This window comes from Manis javanica, chromosome 8 (genome assembly GCF_040802235.1).
Source record: "Manis javanica isolate MJ-LG chromosome 8, MJ_LKY, whole genome shotgun sequence".
NCBI classification, from domain to species: domain Eukaryota; kingdom Metazoa; phylum Chordata; class Mammalia; order Pholidota; family Manidae; genus Manis; species Manis javanica.
This window is the reverse complement of record NC_133163.1, coordinates 10,487,244-10,502,711: the sequence shown is the minus strand read 5'-3', so window position 1 is coordinate 10,502,711 and position 15,468 is coordinate 10,487,244. Positions and strand designations below refer to the sequence as shown.

Sequence of the window (15,468 nt, the reverse complement as noted above, 5' to 3'; positions counted from 1 at the left end):
TGCTATGGGCCTGTCTCCCTGTAGAATCTGGAAGCTTCCAAAGAGCCAGATGATGCCACATTCATGTCATAATCCCAGAATATAACCCAAGGTCAGGTATACAGTACCTGTTGTTTAATAAATGCTGGATGGACAGGGGAATGAATGATACCTTGGAAACACAGCTATTATCAAGAATTTTACGGCACGTAGTGGATGGCATAGCTGCTGGTGTCTGACTGCCTGGGTTCAACCCTGCCTCTGCCACCTACTGGCTGTGTGAGGGGGAGCACGTCACTCCCCTTTGGGCCTCCCTCTGTCCATCTCTAAAATGGAGATAATAGCATCCAGCCTGTGCAAGTATTGTCAGATGAAATGAGGTAACATGTACAAATGTGGAGAATGGCACTTGGCCCATAGCCAGCGGCCCATAAAAACCTGCTAATGTTAATCTGTGGCTCCCAAGATGCTGTGATTCTCTGCTGTGACACCTTCCTGCTGAGATGATGTCACTTGGGACTTGATCTAGAGGCTCAGTCTGAGGGACCCAGATTCTCCCCCACTCTCCTCTGTTGAACAGAGTGACAGCTTAGCAACAGAGAGCCAGCCTTCTCTTGACAGCGGCGGTCTGTCAGATGCCCAGGCTGTCCCGGACCACCCTCCTGGCGCCCTGCAGAGCCTCACTCAGCAGGCCCACGGGTCAGTAGTGGGGCCAGAGCTTGGGAGGTGGGGAGATCTCCATCCCTCCTGAAACCAACCAGGGCTCAGGACAGGTTCTGCCCACGAATTCCAAATCCTCTGGTCCCCAGGCCCCTTTTGCCCCTGCCTCCCTTCCTGCTCACGTGACCTGCTGTCCCAGGAGCTTCGGAAGGACCTACAACCTTCCCGACCCCACTCCTCTTAATCCTGGGTTTGCATTTAGGACCATCGTGGCTGTTTAGTGAGCACTTAGTTCATTTAACAAGGCCAGGCACACAGTGAGTGCCATATGCGTATTTCTGTTAGGGTCCGCATGCATCTTTCCAGCGTGAGGGCGAGTGGGGTCCGTCCAATTTAGCTCTTGTACAAAGTGCTGTAGTTCAGACCCACCTGTCACCTCCGATCATCACAAGAGATAGTTGGAGAACCACAAGCACAGTTCCTTCCCGTGCAGCTCATTTATGCTGTCCAATCGGTTGTTAGTTTGAGCCACATGATAAATCTGTGATAAGGGTATTGTTGTGCCCATTCTACAAATGAGGAAACTGAGGCCACCAGGGAGAAACCGACAAGGAAGAGACTAGAGGCTACATCTTCTGACTCATCCCATGTAACCAACAGCAGCCTATAGTTGTTCTGTCAGCTTTAAGGAACGGCCCAGGTCACAGGAAGATTATACAGCTGACCCTTGAACACCACGGGTTTGGACTGCAGGGGCCCCACTTACACATGGATATTGGAAAATTATTTGGAGATCTGTGACAATTTGGAAAAACATTTTTTTTCCCTCTAGCTTACTTTATTGCAAGAATACAGTATCTAATACATATAACATACAAAATATGTGTTGAGTTTTTATGTTATTGGTAAGGATTCTGGTCAGCAGTAGGCTATAGGTAGGTAAGTTTTGAGGGAGCCAAATGTGGATATTTGACTGCTCAGGGAATCAGCAATCCTACCCCTCACATTGTTCAAGGGTCAACTGTATATATATGTATTCAAAAAGACTACAAAGGTATGCATATAGTATGTATGCATATGCACATATATACCATATATGTGTATAATATATATATGATACACACAGTATTTTAAAAGTCTCCGGTTTTCCCTAAGGTTGCCTGAGACTTCACCTGAGGCAGTCCTAAAACCTGCCTGTTGGGCCCACCTCGGGCCACATGAGGAGGTGGGGAAATGACCAGGGCTGTTCCTTGACCCCCAGAGCCCTCAACCCCACTCCTTGCAATGCCTAATACATTTATATTGAAACTTGTCTTTCTAATCTGCCATTCCCCTAGGGTCCAGAAGGATCCTAGGATATCTGAGGAATTGCTCCCAGACTTGAGGGCTCTAAGCCTTTAAAGCATTCTTTCCTCCTTCTGGGTCCTATTGCTTTAAAGTCTCAACCATAAAAATAGCTGAAGCTTGTGCATCCCTGCACAGTTTCCTGACCACTTCGTGTCCTATACTATTTGACCTCCTCAGTCCCTGGAGGGGCAAGGCTCTTTCCATTGTGCAAGCAGGGAGACTGAGGCCTGCACTGTGAGTGGGAGCCCGGGCTGAGACAGGCCTGCCTGCTCCTCTTTTCAGTGGACCCTCCAACAATAAATATTAAGGACAGTGGTCAGGGGTTACTTGCTCTGGAAGTTTCTGCTCTGGCCAAGGTGTGAGCCAGCCTTGATGGGGAGGGAGAGTGGAATCTAGGCCACCTTGCTTGGCCACCCAGGAGGCGCCCAGGACAAAGCTCCTGGGTGGGCCTTAGCAATGGGGCAGTGCTGAGGAGCCTCTGGCTGCTGGGGCCCAGGGCCTCACACCTGCTGGGAGTTGAAGACTTTTGTCCAGACTAAAGATTCTAAAAGGCCCCTCCCAGTCCCTTAATTCCATACCCCTTGATGCTGGTTGTGAGCTGCCAGCTTCCCTCAGGCACTGCCATGTTAAACTTCCAAGGTTGGGCCAGGATTGCTGGAGGTTGCTGAAGGGATCTGCTCAGGGCTACAGGCCTCAGCCAGCCCCCCAGTCCAGGCTCTTCTCTCTGTCGTACGGAGGGGAAGTGTGGGCTCAGAGAGGGGGCATGACTCACCCAAGTTCACCCTGGTAGGAGGTGATGACTGGGTCTGAGCCTGTCCAAAGCTGGCTCTGCTGCACGCTGCCAGACACTCTGTGCCCACTGTATGGAGGCTTGGTCAGGGGAGACTGAGGCTCCATTTGAAATGGGGGCCAGTGCCCCTTGCTGACCTGAATCTTGGGTGAATCTCTCCCAAGTGGTCTGAGACCCTGATGACAAGTCTTAGTAGTTCATTTATTTACTGGTGTACATTGAGGAAGCCTCGCAAAGGAGGAGGAGAGAAAGAGGTAGGGAAAAAAATTTCTTTCCTATATTTTGGTGAAAAATATTTTGTTTTCTAAGGAGAAATAAAAACCCCACACAGGCCCGAAGGCCCTCAGTCCGAGGCTGTGTGGTGCATGAGAGAATAGCATGTTTCCATTTTATTTCTTTGGGCCCCAAGCTATTGAGTCTCCAGGCTGGTGGGTCACCTTCAGCTCAGCCTCCCAAGCGGAGGGCACTTCTCTGGCCTCTGGCCCTCTCGTGGGCTGGCCCTTCTCTCAGGCCCAGGCTGGCCGCAGCACAACTAGCCCCCTCCCACAGCCTCCTGGCCCTTCTCCCTGTCCTTCTGCTGCAGCCAGACCCTTCAGTGGGGCCCAGCCACGTACAGGTTTGGACGCAGGATTCCAGGCCTCTGACCCAGTTTCTGCCCAGGGCTCAGCAAATGCCAGGCTCTGCCATCTGTGCCAACAGCCTGGGGTGGGGGTGAGGAGGGGCAGGGCTTGCCGGTCCAGGTCTGAACCTCTAGCAGCTGCTGCCCTGCCCCTCTGCAGCCCAAGTGCATCCTGGCCCAGCCCTGTTCTGGGCACCAGGAGAACTTGGGCCCTGGGTGGCAGGGGGTGTCCTGGAAGCTCTCGCTTCAGGCTGCAGAGTGGGAAGGACCAGGGAGGGCCCACCTCACCCTCCCAGAGCCCCCTCTTGCCCGGGCCCAGTCCCTGGCTGGATGTCTTTTCATTGAGATTGCACCAAAATCAGCTGGGTTCTTTCTCCTCTCTGGTTTTCCTCACTCTCCTGCCTTTATTTAAATCTTCTTCTCTTCTTCTCTCTACTTTTCCTCTTTTTCTCTTCCTTTCCACCCCTCTCTTCTCTGTCCCTTTTTCAAAAAAGTCCAGGCAGGCTAGGAGTACATTTACTTTTACATCCCCATCCCCTCTCTGCTGTGTTTCCCTCAACCACAAGGCTCATAATGGCTTCATTTATATTCCTGGTCATGAATTAGTCCAAAGAAGGTGCTAAGGATGAGAAGTAACAATACAAACCAGCCCTGTGACTGCTGCCTCCTCCGGGCAGCCTGACGGCTGCAGCGCAGAAATGGAAGGACATTGGGCGGGTCCAGAGATATTTTTGTGCCTCCTTTGGGAAGACATTCCTGGATCCAGCCTGTCCACAATATACGGGCACCTTATGATGCTTTGGCTGTGCCAGGGACAGCTCTGTTTACCGCTGCGTTGGTTCCCTGACAGGCCTTGGGAGGCTGTGGCTTTAAATGTGGGCACTGGAGGCCAATACGCCAAGAGGCCCAGATTTCATCCCCAACTCCAATATCTCTTAGCTGTCTGGCTTTTGGCAAGATCCTTAACCTCTTTGAGCCTCAGTTTCCACAACTGGAAAACGGGAATAATGATCACCTCTAACTCAAGATGGCCTTGAGAATAGTCAACAAGAGAGACTGCCACGAGCACAGAGCCCAGTGCCTGGCCTATACGTGTACTCAGGGAGTGCTCCGGGTGTTGACTGCCGTATTGTTAATTGTAAGGCCAGCAGGAGTGGATTATATAGGGCCCCCACCATAGGGAGAAGGAAGAGGGTGCCTCCCCACCAGGCACTCTTGGCCTGGCTTGTTTGTGCAAGAATGGATGATGCAAACTAGAACAGTGCCAGGTGGAGGTGGCTGCCAGCTCCTCCAGGAGGCGTGCTATAAACAGGTCTGTCCGCAGCTGTCGGGACCCATCCAACTGTTTTGGTAGTGAGTGGAGCATCTGCACCAGCTGCCCCCCTGTGCTCCGCCCCAGGCCTTGATGGCAGAGGTCAGGGGCTGTGCCTAGTGTGCTGGCCCCAGGTGGTTCTGCCTGGACCCCTGTGCGCTCCCCTGACCCCCGGCCCACTCATGAGCTTCCCCTTTGGGGAGCAGAGCTCGTCTGTCCTGTGTGCTGGGCTTGGTCTCTGCCTGCCTCCGGTCTCCACCATTTACCTACCTCCTCATTCCAGTCCGTTCCTCTGGTTTCCCGACGGGCTGCTAGAAGTCAGATCCTGCCTGCCCACCTTCTGCTCCAAAATGTTCTGTCTTTCTGCGGGGCCCGGCGGGAGTGGCATTGCCCTCCAGCTCCTCCTCCCTACCCCCGCCCAGCTCCACCCTCACTTCTCACCTTCCTGACCCTTTGCCACCCTGTACTTCCCACTGACACCCAGACCCACCTGACTTGTCTTTCCCCAAGCTGCCCCTCCACCTGAAGGTCCCTCTCCCTGCCTCTCTGCCTGATGACATCCCATCCATCCATTCAAAAGCCATCTCCACCTAGAATATGTCCTCATGTCCACACACACACACACACACACACACACACACACACACACACACACACACACACAGTATTCTTGAATCTCTTGCATTCCCATAAGCCTTTGTTAGATCTCACCTAAAATTTCTCATTCTTTACATTGTTACTGCTTTTGTTTATACATTCTACTTCCTCTTCTAAACCCCATATAGTTGCAGGCCCAGCCCATAGTCCTTTGGTGGCTTTGGCCCCCCTGACGATACCATGTACACGTAGGCACTCCTGAAATGTCACATGAAATTGATGCCCCCATGCATGAAAATATCTCTCTATTCCCCCGACCTACAAGCATTTCTGAAAGTCATTTGTCTGACACAGATATTGCCTAAGGCCTATGGAACCAACAATAGCATCATTGATAACAACTTTTGCATTTCCATTTTTAGAAGTGCACAGCAGAGTGATATTCTGCGCTACAGTCCTCCAGAAGAATGGAAAAGTGCATGCAAATGACTGATTCTATGCCCCCCAATCCAAAATGAAAGTCACTGGCTTGCTTTGTAAGTCGAGAGAATAGGAGAGAGCCGGAGATGCGAGAAAGCAGTTGGACTGTAAGAAGTTACCAATAAGGACAGCGGTGGCAAGTCCCCACCAGTCAAACCATTTCTCAAGGCCCATGTAAGAAAGTTGAAAGCATGCATTACCTGTTAGGCTGTGAAACAAGGGTACAACTCAGGGGGAATGAAAACGGTTTTCTTGAGTGTCTTAATTCAGAACATGCTCCCCGAGTTTTCTTTCTGCCCTGGCCCTTAGCTTCTGGCTGCTCTGCCAGACAGTTCTGAAACGCTCTCCTTTGAAGCAGGGAGTTTATTTCAGGCCCACCGCATGACCAATGATGGCAAGCCAAACTATAAGATGTTATGAATCTCAGATTTCCTGTTTGAAGAATGCACTGAGGAAGCTGCGACCCCGCCTTCAGTTCTTCCAGGAGGCATTGATCGCGGACTTCACTCCAGACAGCATCTCGGAGCCTTGGCCCTCACGTGACGTCACCATTTGCGATCCTTGACATGGAGGCCATATATGGGTATGTTTCTGGAACTCCCTAGGAGGCAGTGAGAGAGGAGAGAGAAGCGGAGTGTAGCAGACAGAGAGCCAGGGAAAGAGAATGGAGAGACACAGGGACAAGGACAAGGGATAAAGTGGGGACAGAAGAACAGGGGCAGGAGAAGGAGGTAAGAAGAGGGAAATGGACAGAGATGGTGGAGAGAAAGAAGGAAAAAGAAGAGAGTGAAAGAAGAGAGAGAGAGGATAAGGCAGGAATGCAGGGAAGAGAGGAAAGAGGGAAAGAAAACTGGGAAAAACAGGGACAACAAAGGGAGAGAGAAACTGTAATAATCAAAGAGAGAAAAGGGGGAGAAAAGGAAGTAGAAGAGAGAAGAGAGAGAAAGGAGGAACCTGTATATCAGGGCCAGGGGAGAATAGCCCCTGTTCTGGAAGAGATCGAAGGGCACAAAATGCCAGCCTCCAGGGGCAAAGGCGACACACACCGTCACCTGCGTAGAGCATCCGGGATGCTCCTGGCATGCTGCCAGATGCTTCCACTCCCTCAGGCTGCAGGTTTGGAGGGCTGGCAACGTTACTTGGTCTAGTCCTCTAAATGGAAATAATTCCAATCTCAAAGGTCCTTTTCCTTTGGAGGATTTGGATCTATGACCCCATAGCATGATTTCTTATCAACTCATACTCAGAAAGCATTGAGGGTGCCTTCAGACTCACTTGGGATATTCCACCTGGAAATAAATTTCAGTGAAGACAGGGTTCCCTGTGGTCAGGTCAAGGTCTGGAGGTCTGCGCTGTGCTGAGGACGGGAGGACACCATCAGTCTCGGCTGTCCCCCAGCTATTCTGGCACTTGCCGAATCATGCATCACCCCAGCTGGGACAGTCTCCCCCAGGCTACTGCGGCTGGTGGCCCCTCAAGGTTAGCTCATGCCCACCCACCGCCAGACTCCTGTGCCATGGTGGGGGTGCAAGAGAAGGGCAGAGGGGGGCTGTCCAACTCCCTTTACCATTTGGGGACTTTCCTTTGCAGTAAGATGTTCCAGGGAATCTGGGGGGTGCATCCCTATGGTCCTGCCTCTTCCACGGGCTCCAGCTGGGGGTGGAGCACAGGCTCTTCTGCTCTCTGTGCAGACCCCTCCCCAGATCTGGCCTGGGAGGGGCAGCCACGGAAGGCACAGGGCCCCTTCTCGGTGGCCTTCTGCCTGCCTCTCCCTCCCAGTCCACACAGACCTCTCGTAGTAGAGAGAGCTGGAGAAACTCCCTCTCCAGATCTTGTTGCCTATGTCTGCATTCAGCGTTTATAAATCAAGAGCCCAGATCGTGGGTGAAGAACCACAGGGAACAGAAAGTGCACTAGGAATGTACAGGGGAGGGGCCGGCCAGGCACACTTTGGCTAATAAATGACAACATCTTCCTGCTGCACTCGCACAATCTTCCCAGTAAGTGCCATGATCCACCACTCCCCATTTCACAGATGAGGAAACTGAGGCTCAGAGAGGTTGGGGAGTTTGCCCACAATCCCACAATTTGTAAGTGGTGGTTTAGATCTGCACCAGACCTGCTGATGCTCTCAGCCACAGCTCTATCCCCCAGGTAACAGAGCAGCCAGATGCCGGGACAGAGAAAGAACCCCACGAGGCTGTAATACAAATTGGCTGAGATGCTTGATGCTTCAGTGAAGGTCCACTGAGCCCAGGACAGAGACAGGTCGGCCCGACTGCAGACATCACACAGGTTGCTCGCTTCCAAAATGAACAGGAAGGGCCAACTCGGCAGTTCCCTCATTAGAATCCTATCCAACTCACGTATGCCTGCCTCTACCCCAGAGGGGCCCAACTAACACCGATTTTTTTTAAAGCTTTTTATGAAAGTATAATATTCCCACAGAGAAGTGCCCTTATCATAAGTGTACAGCTCAGTCGACTTTCACAAACTAAAAATTGCAGCATTTACATCAAAGAAAGAAAGTTAGCAACACCCCCAATGCCCGCTTTTGCTCCCTGCCTCCACCTCCTGGGAAGGGTGGCCACTCTCCTGACCTCTGGCCGCACAGGCTGTTCTGAACTTCCTATGAATGGAATCATTCCTGTGTCTACTTTCACTTGACGTATACGGTGAGATTTGTCCATGTTGTTGCATGTGGTTATGGATTGTTTCTTCTCACTATTGTGCAATGTTTCACACTACGACTATATCTCAATTTATCCATTCCACTGCTGGTGGACATCCGGGGAGTCCCCAGGTTGGGGCAATTATGAAGAGTGTAGCTATGAACATTCTAGTACACACCTTTTGGTGAACATACGTACCCATTTCTGTTGGGCATACACCTTTGAGATGGGAATCTCTGGCTCATAGGATAACCCCATGTCCAGCTTTAGTAAAACTGCCAAGCAGTTTACAAATAATTTACTAATGTAAATTGGTCCAACTAAAGTACCAGTTCCCATCAGCCATGTATGAGCGCTTGAGCTGCTCTGTCTTCTTTCACATCCATTCTGATGGGCATTCGTGGTGCCTCGTTGCAGTTTTAACTTGCATATTCCTGATCTGAGGAGCCTGCTTCAGTGATCCCCAGAGCCTCCCCAGGCTCCCTAGCTTTGCAGAAGGCCCCAGAGGCGGTCCTCTGGAATAGTCTTCCAGGGAGGGTTTTATGGGGCCAGAAAGGGGTAAATGGGGGATAAATGCTGAGGCAGAAACCGAACAACCGGCCAACCACAGCAAGGTAGGAAGAAGGATATGACCTCTGGGAGAAAGTCCCCAGGGCTCATACATGGCACCAGGCAGGGTCTGCTCTCCCATTGTAAATAGAACCTCTGCTCCTTCACTCTCTGGAACCACCCCTCCCTTATGCTGCTTTATTTTTCTCTGTAGCACTTACAGCCCCTTACCTAGTATATATGTGTTTTGTCATTTGTTTATTGCTCATCTCTCCCATCTAATATAGTCTTTCTTTTCACTGCTGTATGTCAGTGTCTACAATAGTAACTGGTACATAGTAGGTACTCTTTAAATAACCATTAAGTGTATGTGCTCACACTCAAGCCACACAGCTCCTGGGTCTGAACTGGGGAGCGAGGTCTGCCAACTCAGCCTGGCTCTTGGCCACACACACACACACACACACACACAGGCCTCTCCTTTCCAGGCTTCCCTCCATGTTTATTTACCTCTAAATGCCTGTGAATAAAGGGGGCTCTGTGTGTGCTGGGAAGCAGTTCAGAGAGCCCTGACCTAGGAGGGCCCAGAGAGGATGCTGGATACCAGCACATTGTTGTTAGGATAGTAATACCTCTTCCGAGGGGGAGAGAGACGTGTGGGGAGGAAGGGCCAGCCAAGGGGCCGTGGCAGGGATTCAGGAGATAAGGGGGAACAGACAAGATTCTGACCCTCACCCTGGGCATCATCCTGACGGTGGTGGTGGAGGGGCGTGGGCACAGGGCCGGAGGCTGGGGTAGGGGGAGGGCTGCAAAGGCCCCAGGTCCTGGGAGGGACGGCGGTGCACTCATGGAAAGGGAAGGAGAGGAGCCAGGAGAAGGCAGAAAGTCCGAGCTCCATCTCCCTCTTTAAACAGGCACCAGGCCTCCTGGGGTGTGGCCCAGTGACTGTGCCCTTCTCCAGGAGCAATCTGGAACCCTCTCAGCCTCCCAGCTCGGGGGACCAAGGCAGACTCCAGGAAGAGAAGATGCGTAGTCTTTCCATTGTGGAGAGCAATGTGAGGGCTCAACCTCAGCCCTCAGACAGGAGAGAAGGGCAGGTCAGCTTCACGCCCTGTTGACACCTAGATATGAGGGTGACACCATGGGATGGGGCTTCAGCCCAGCAGGGCCTCTGCGGACGAGAGAAGGGCTGTCTGATGCTGGCCCCGTTCTCCCCCAGCCCCCACATGCATGTAAAAGGGGGACAATAGGATCTCATAAGGGTTCCCATCAAAAGGAGCCGATCTGAGGTGCTCTCAATTGTGGGGCACTGGGCTCTTCACAGCCAGGTGGGGCCTTCCTGGGCCACGACTAACCCTTCAGACTCAACAGACCAGCCAGACAGACCAGCAGGACACAGAGAAATAACAGGGCCATGGCCTCAGCCAGCCTCACAGCTCCCGGCTCTACACCCACAGCCCCTCATACAAACTGCCAACCAGCCTCACCTGGCAGAGTAAGAGGGTCTTGCTCCAGCCCCGGGTTTCAGCCCTGGGCTAGGGACCCGCCCGCAGCAGGAAGCCTGCAGCCCCGGTGCCCTCGGTCTGTAAGCTCTCCTCTCTTTCTCTTGTCCCTGCTGGGTGTCCCAAAGCGGGTGCTGCTGGGTGTCCCAAAGCGGGTGGTGCTGGGCCTGGTGGGGACAGGCTTGGGGCGTGCTTGGCCAGCCCTGGGCAGATGATACCCTCCTTGTTGGGAGATGCCACCGACATGAAATCCCAGCTCTTGTCCCCTGTCCTGTCTCCAGCACGGGCACTGGTGTTGGTAACCCCAGCCCCTTCCTCGCTTGCTAGGGGACCCTGACTATAGTTCCACACCTTGCGTGTGTGTCATCTTCTGAGAGTAGGAGAGTGACAACGCCTCCCTCTCACAGCTGTGGGGGATCCCATGAGATCCCGGGGCTCAAACGGCCCAGCCAGGGCCCAGCACTCAGGAGACCCTCGTCCCTGTGAATTCCCACATGCCCCTGCTGGGGGCTGTGCAGGATGGGAAGGCTTCTCCAGGGGCTTAGGCGGACTCAGCCTCTGGGCTGGAGGCTGCCAGCTCTGTCCGCTGGCCAGGTCCTTTGTTCCCCTTCAGGGCACGACCTCACCATGCTTGAGTCACTCTCGGGAACTCAGCAACAAAGCGAAACCCGAATTAGCTGCTGGCAACAGGTTTTCCATAACATGTTCTGAGCAGAGCTGGGAGCTTCCTATTGCCCTTTGGCATGGGGGCAAGGCCTTTCCAAACAAGACCAGCACAGAGCAGGCCCACCCTCCTCCCCAGGGATTAGCCACCGGCCAGGTTGTATGCTTCATGTCTTGCTGGATGCAGCAGCTCCTGCTGGCCCCTCACTGTCTGGATAGAGCAGGGCCAGGTCATGGGACCCTTCCCTCCATGTCTGTGATGCAGAGGGAAAGCTGTCCCGGACCCACCACTCTTGAGGCAAAGTGCACAGGGATTGAAGTGGCTGCTCCAGATACGCTGCTGCCACCCATTTGGCAACTCCGCAGGGGTAGCCGGCCTGAGGGCAGCTAACTGCTCTCAGGCTTCAGCTCTCACCTCAGCCTTGCCCCTCCAGGGATCTGAAGCGGCCAGGGATGTGGCATGGCATGGTGTCGCCAGCCCTGGCCCTCTGGGGAAGGCCCTGGGCTGGCTCTGATGAGGAGGGCTGGGGTTCTGGGTGTAACGGACAGGAGGCAGGGTGGCTCAGGGGTCCTGACATCCTGCAAGATGGAGAGGACAGGCAGGTGCCCTGATTTACCAGCCTGTCCTGGGCACTCGCATGGCCCTCCCTTGAGTGGAGCAGCATACAGAGGTGCCCAGGCCCCCTGGGACTTGCCTGAGCTCAGGCACGGTGATGCCCCTGCTCACACAGGCTCTGTCCCACACCGAACTGAAAGAGCAGAAGAACAAAGAATGTCAGTGTGGGAAGGTCTTCAGAACCCGTGTGCTCCAGCACCCTTTCTATGCAGGAAGGGACCCTGAGCTGGAGGGTGAGAGAGGCTCAGAGAGACTGCAGACCCCACAGCTTCCAGAATCCCTTTAGCGCTGTTCTGTACTTCCTGTACTTCCCTCCCAAGCTACAGTGTGATCAGAGCGGTTGGTAATCACATCACGCCGTGGTCCCTGAAACCTGAGCGAGCCCAGCACACGGAGGGGGCGGGGCCCAGAGGCAGAACTTCCTCCAGGGCATGGGTCAGACACCTGTCCCCCTGGAGGCCCCCAGAGGTGCCTGGGAGAGGGGAGGATGTGGCTTGCGACAGACCCCAAGCCCCACTGAGCAGCCGGGGACTTTAAGCAAGGCAGTGTGGGTGTCTGAGTCATTGCGCCTTGTTGTTCCCACTCCGGGAGGTCCGGCTGGGGCCGAGCCCAGCACAGAATCTCTTGTAAGCTGCCTGCTCCAGATGTCCCTGTGGATCCCAGTGGGTAAGAGCCCAGTGCCACCATTTGCTAGCTGTGTGACCTTAGACAACTTACTGGGCCTCTCTGAGTCTTGGCTTTCTGATCTAAAAAACAGAGGAAAAATGATAGTACCTGTACCTCATAGGAACGTAGCAAGGACTGAGTTGTGCGCGCGCACCCACACCCACACACACACACTCACAGAAAAGACTTAAAGATGCTAGAGGTTATTAACTTACACTTCCTGATAAAGACATAGGGAATGGTGGTTGGTTGGGAATAGTGGTTCTTAACTGGGGACAATTTTCCCCCATGGGACATTTGGCAATTCCTGGATACAGTTTTAGCAGCCACGACTGGGTGGCTGGGTGGTTTCTCCTGGCGCCTAGTAGGCAGAGCCCAGGGAGGCTTCTAAACATCCCATAGTACAGGATTTCCCAGTGTAAAATTGAGGGTCCAGATGTCCATGGTGCCACAGTGGAGGAAGCCTGGCTGGCGGAGCGGCAGGGGGTGGGAGGAGGGTCAGTGGGAGAAGAACAAGATCTGCGCTGAGCGGTGGGGAGGCGGCGGACCCCTCCCTGGTGTGCTGTGGGTGGCTCTGGATTTCCGAAACAGCTGTTGTCAGGAGGGCCAGGCGTGTGGATTTCCAGTGCACTGTGAATGTTGCAGGGATGGCTCACTGAATGGAGCTCAGAGACCAGCCCTGAAGGTCATAGAAGAGGCAAGTGCTGCTGTGGTTCCAACAAAGCAGAAGGAACAGCCTTGGTGACCATTCTAAAGGCTGGGGTTTCTCCACGAAGCAGGGAAGGGGGTCCTAGGTGGGTCTCAGCCCTGCTGGGGCCAGGCTCCTTGCTGGTGGCAGGCCATTCAGACACGCACACATGCTCTCGTGGGGCTGAGCTCACATGCACGTGGTACCCACAGCTTACACTCTACGAGAAGAAAACAGGTAAATTTCACCCTCCAGTTGGCAGGACAGTTGTCAAATGAACTAGTCTTATAAAAATATTAAGTAACTATTGAAGTCTCTTGTTTTCTAAAAATACAGCTCTCCATGTCTTTCTGGGTGCATATATGTGGGGTGAGAAGCACTTGACATATTGAAAAAAGTGTGGTCCTACCCCCCAGGGGAGCTGGTCTTGGCCTTTCTGGAAAGTTCTGTATGACTCTCTGCATAAATCTTTCCCCTCCTGGGAACCCTAAATGGAGGAAGGGGCTGCACTGTGAAGCTGTTAGGAATCTAGGCCCCTCCAGACTCTGAGGGCTCCCCAAACGGAAGGAGCAGCTGCTGCACACAGGCATCTCTGTTCTCTGGGATTCAAAATTCTAATGGTAAATCAGTTGGAGTTCAAATCAAGGTACCTACATATTTTCAAAACTAGATATAAAAAATGGGATAGATGACTTTGGAATAAGCTTTGAATCCTGGGATTCAGCCTCTCATAACATTTAATTTCAAAATAACAGGCTGTTGGCCAGGATTCAGTTAACGAACATGTTGGCTGCTAGTCTTCATGACAAAGACGGCTCTCTGACACCCCTGCACACCCTCGGTCTTGTGCGTGCCCCCATGAGGCTGACCCTTCAGGAAGTCCTCAGGGACCCCTGGCCTAAGGTGACACCACGGGGTGGCAGGCCAGGACATATGGTGTCTAACGCAGTCCTAAGGGACAGAGACACAGAGGCGCAGAGACCTTAAGATCTATTTCTAAGTCACTCAGTACAGGGTTCAGATGTTACAATTTTCTTTCTGTCTCCGTTCTTTCCCTTCTGCTCTTACTACCTACCTTTCCTGGTGCCGTTGAAGCCAGCCAGCATCCACTCCAAACTGCACTGTCATAGCTCCTGGCCTGGCCCCTGCAGAGCGTGTGACCTGGGCACACACCCACGCCTGGCAACAGCCAGGGCCATTCTCTGGGGTGGATGCCTGCCACTACATGGCACTGCTAGCCCCAGGCTCCTGGGCAGCCAGCTGAATTTTCTTATCGATGCGGGGCCTGTTGTGTGCTCCTTCCCGACCGGCCAGCTGGCCCCTCAGGCCTTGCCCTTCTCTCAGGGCCTCTGGGCTTATATTTAGCTACAACAGGATCAAGTGTCTGTTGTGCCCCACATCTCGGGAGAGGAACTGGTGAGACCTGTAGGTGATCTCTGGGCTGTGATGCCCAGTGGTCTGGCTTCTGACATAGGTGTCTGGTACCTGCCAGGGTGTCTGTTGGGGCCCTGAGACCCCTGCAGTCAGCCCACACCCTTTTAGCAGCCTCCCTTCCCTCTCAGTGCCCCATCCCTGCTCCACCTGTCTGCAGGGCAGCCCCTGGGCCCTCGGGGGCCTGGACCGCCCTTGCTCTCCTGCCGTAAGTTATGCAGGCTGCTGGAGGCGCTGTGTTGGTGACCTGCTGTGGGTCTTGTCCTTTCTCCTGGCGGGTGCTGGACGACTTAGCCCCTCTCCATGGGGCTTGGCCCCTTTTTGCTTGTAAGTCAGGAGTCCTCAAAGCTCCTCCCTGGCGGGGCAGGCAAAAGGCTCACATGAGTAACTCCCAGAATGGCCAGGCCGGTGGCTGCCTGAGGTAACTGCTCAGTAAATGTAGCTACAGCTAACTCCTGAACAACATGGGTTTGAATGTCATGGGCCCAGTTACAAGCAGATGTTTTTCAAAAAACATGTTGAAGAAATTTTTGGAGATTTGCAACAATTTAAAAAAACATTTTCTTTTCTCTAGCCTACTTGAAGAATGCAGGATATAATAAAACTAACATACAAAATAAGTGTTTGGTGGTTCATGTTATTGGCAAGGCTTCCAGTCAGCAGTAGGCCAGTAGTAAAGTTTCTGAGGAGTCAAAAGTTATACACAGATTTTTGACTGTGCCGGGGTCTACACCCCGAACCACTGCAGTTTTCAAGGGTCAGCTGTATTTTTATGTTCAAGGTACAGATTAAATGCCATGAGCCCTACTGAGAGGAGAAGCTGCTGGGATGACAGCCCTCGCCTGTGGGGAGCACAGCCTCACCGAGAGGGAGGCTGATGGGGGTAAGGGAGGAGGA

The 15,468-nt window shown here is 53.1% G+C and overlaps 1 protein-coding gene and 1 long non-coding RNA gene across 4 annotated transcripts in view; both read right to left on the bottom strand.

The window, feature by feature from the left end:
• The window catches only part of ASB2 (ankyrin repeat and SOCS box containing 2), a 41,881-nt gene extending 35,600 nt beyond the window's left edge, over positions 1-6,281 (bottom strand). Inside the window, exon 1 of one of the 3 annotated variants that reach the window (XM_036991671.2) lies at positions 5,985-6,281. The gene's annotated coding sequence lies outside the window, so the exon portion shown is untranslated. Of the gene's footprint in view, positions 1-4,977; positions 5,117-5,984 lie in introns of those variants that run through there. The other 2 variants (XM_036991666.2, XM_036991667.2) reach the window with 2 other exon arrangements.
• A 6,368-nt stretch (positions 6,282-12,649) lies between these two features.
• LOC140850708 (uncharacterized) lies at positions 12,650-15,129 on the bottom strand. Its single transcript, XR_012133709.1, has 2 exons — positions 14,216-15,129; positions 12,650-13,360 (listed from the first exon to the last, which is right to left on the bottom strand). It is a non-coding gene; the product is annotated as an uncharacterized lncRNA (long non-coding RNA).
• Positions 15,130-15,468: the final 339 nt, after the last annotated feature.